Source organism: Benincasa hispida, chromosome 4 (assembly GCF_027475165.1).
Source record: "Benincasa hispida cultivar pf3 chromosome 4, pf3_genome.v1.1, whole genome shotgun sequence".
Taxonomy (NCBI): domain Eukaryota; kingdom Viridiplantae; phylum Streptophyta; class Magnoliopsida; order Cucurbitales; family Cucurbitaceae; genus Benincasa; species Benincasa hispida.
The window spans coordinates 56210791-56214255 of record NC_143481.1 but is presented as its reverse complement, the minus strand read 5'-3'; the positions used below and the strand labels follow the sequence as shown (position 1 = coordinate 56214255).

Genomic DNA, 3465 nt, shown 5'->3' with positions numbered 1-3465 from the left:
AAATCAAAGGATTGCCCTTATAAACAGGAGTTCACAACTCACTCAGGATTAAGGTTAAATCACCTATGGTAATCCTAGTGAAATGTAAGTCTCTTCAAGCAAAGGTATTATATAGAGCGACTATTCATTTCGTGGTTCGGTCTTATATAAACTCTTTATATAGAATACCCCTACTCACATGTATCCATATGAATGATCAGGATCATATCATTTGTAGCACTTTACAACAATTGTAACATCTACAAAGCATGTCGTATTCATAGTGCCACTAAGATAAGGTACCCAACCTTATCCATCTACTACAGACCATTTAGGTTATTACCTAAACATGATCCACCTATATGTCTCTCTATATATGTTTAAGTTTCATAAAATAACCTTGGATCTTAGTTTATTGGATTGAATTATTGCAGTCTAAACATAAATAAAATACCTTTTGTTTATTTTTATAAACTACAAGATACACTCGATTTACGACATTAACTCCAACAAGTTAATCATTTTAACAATTGGGCTACTATAACTATGCATCTTTCTTATTATATTATTGAAAGTACTGAATGATTCACTACTACAAAATTGGGCTTTAATGTCGATTTAAAACTGACATTATAGGGGTACAATGTCGGTTGAAAACCGACATCAAAGATCGTATTATAAAAGGTTTTAATATAATTTTTTTTTAATGTCGATTTTAAATCGAATTATAGATGACTACTATCAATGCCAATTATCTTCAATTTCAGTTTTCAATAGACATTGAATACTATCTTCATTGTCAGTTTTTCATATACTTTTGGCCAGTAATTGTCCGATATTGAATGTTTGTTATCGTTTTGTCATTAATAAAATAAAAAATATATACTTTTCTTTCTTTTTTTTTTGCTTATGCATGTGAAAGTCAATAATATTTATTTTTTAAAAAAATAATAATATTTCTCTTTTACATGTACATGTTTAAAATAAAATCTCAATTGCTTTTGTATATACAACTCAACTTTCAAAAAACACAAAGATTAACTAATTCACAACAAAGAAAATGACAAATTGTTTAAGTAAGTAACGTATAAACCAATATATCCATAGAACTCTAAAGTCTAAAGAATGAGACTTAACATTATACACAATATATCTTATAAACTTACGAACAAAAACTAAACAAAGTTATCAAACCTAGCAACTCAACTCAATAATGTAAAGAAATTCAACTCAATGATTTGGTTTCAAGTAAATCTTGTGGGTCTCATGTTTGGATATGTATATGAATTGACATTAAGGGTTGTTGTAGAGTATGTATCAATGTTGAAATCAATCCACTTTGAGCAATGTTCTCTCAAGAAACGAACTAACAGAACACAGGAGGAACATTCTAGCAAGAAAGACAACAATGAAAAATGAACAAACTAAGAGGTTTTCTGATAAATAACTAGGAAATGGACAATAAAATACCAATTAGAAACAACAAATCAAGAGGGGAAATGACAATAACATACCAATTAAAAATAACAAAAGTAAGAAGTTGTGTTCAGAAAATATAAATAATATCAAATGTGCACTAACCTGTTTATTTGCAAAAACTAAAGCAATTGCACCTTGCAACTCTTCTTATTGAACAAATACAAAAGAAAAACTTTTGAAACGGGTAACAAACTTTATTTATAAACAACTTAAATGATCATTACCAATATCAATACTTTATCCAAAAAAGTGTGGACAGTTTAGAGAGATAAAAAAAAAGCCAAAAAACAAATAGATTAAAAAAGAAACAGAACATAAACATAAAAAAAATCAAAAGATCATTCCTTAGTGCATCGACGATATTACTTCAACCAACTACAAATATAACCAACAAACTAAAAGACTGATATAATATGATAAAAAAAATTATCTTGAATAACATTACATGAAGAAAATTTCTTAGAGATGCACAAAACTATTTGTACCTTTGACAAACTATTAAAAAGAATTTTGATGAGGCAACCCTCCAATGTTATCATATGCAGTGCAAGGTAATCAACACAGAGAAATTCTAAATTAAGCCACTACCCTCCATGTTCACCTAATACCTAAATTGTAGTGTTTAAATATGCCTAACTAAATAAGCTTATCCCACGTTAAAATCAGTAATAATTTGGAAGGTGCTACGGAGAATCAACAAGGAATCTGAGAATGATATTCAAATAAAAAGGAAGTGGAGTCTGCAACTAATTAAACACTTATTAGACAAAGATTACTTCAATAACAAAATAAACATGGATCAAGAGCATAAAAACTTTGAAATTAATATGCAAAGATTATTTAAACAGTCCAAAGACCCCAAATGTTAAAGAAAAAATGTAGAGAACGATATGTGCTAAGAAGATATGCTTGCTTAGATATAAAATCGAGAATTTAAAAGTAAGAAATCATACTAAAAAGAAATTACATGAAGTATAATGCATATATTTACATAAGCGACCAAAGAATGGGCAACACCACAAACATATCACTTACCACAATGAAGGATAAAAATATGAAAGTGAAAAAAGTCTCACGATGTGAACTTTGTCCTATCCCAACTCCTACAACATATAAAAATTCACACACTTAAACGAACAATAATAGAAGAAAATAAGAGATAGGAAAGGTAAGGATGAGAAAGACAACCTTAAAAGTATGATTAAATTATAAACATTACCTCATCTACTTCCAAGTCAGTAGGGTGGTTAGCTGCTGAAGAATATAAGCTCAAACATTCAACATTCAAGAACTATTTCACATTTCTTTAACTTTTACAGTATGTTATTGTAACTACTTGTTTCAGAAAAATAGTATAAGTACTAATCATTTACAAATTTCGTTATATACAATTACAATTGCTTCAAGAAGAACTTGAAATTTGTAAAAGAAAGAATCTGTGACTTAGCTCTCAATAAAGATCTCTCTCCTTCCCGTGGATGTAGGCAACATTAAGCCGAACCACGTATATCGTTGTGTAGTTCTTCTTTTCTTCCCTTTGTCTATACGATTGCATGCATTTGTTCTTCATCGTTTACTCAAGCAGTCACACAAAATCAAACAAAGAAATTAGGGTTAGAAGGAGTTCTAAAGAAATCGAAAAGATAGAGAACGAGAGAGCAAGAGAGAAAGGAAATTAATTTTTGAATAATCAACCATCAGAGTTAATTTTTCTTTCACTTCCATCAGGCAAAGAGTAGTGGAGCAAACCACGTGGAGCACATTAGCTGGAAGCTCGTGGACAATTGGTAGCCAAGTATTCTACCAAACCAAATTCTTTGGGGTAAAATAATTGGACTCACGAATTGAATCAGCAAGAAGGGCCACACAAATTATTCATCATTTGGGCTTATTTCAAACATACAACAAGAAGCAGGTCCAATAGCTTGCCTTTACTAACTTTGCACACTAGCAACATTTTCCCTTGAGTTGGAGAAAAAATAGAATTAGCTAGGCACAATGAGTTGC

General features: G+C 30.1%; 1 long non-coding RNA gene across 1 annotated transcript; it reads right to left on the bottom strand.

The window, feature by feature from the left end:
- Nucleotides 1-998: 998 nt before the first annotated feature.
- Nucleotides 999-3193, bottom strand: LOC150036829 (uncharacterized). Its single transcript, XR_016529299.1, has 2 exons — nucleotides 2494-3193; nucleotides 999-1369 (listed from the first exon to the last, which is right to left on the bottom strand). It is a non-coding gene; the product is annotated as an uncharacterized LOC150036829 (long non-coding RNA).
- Nucleotides 3194-3465: the final 272 nt, after the last annotated feature.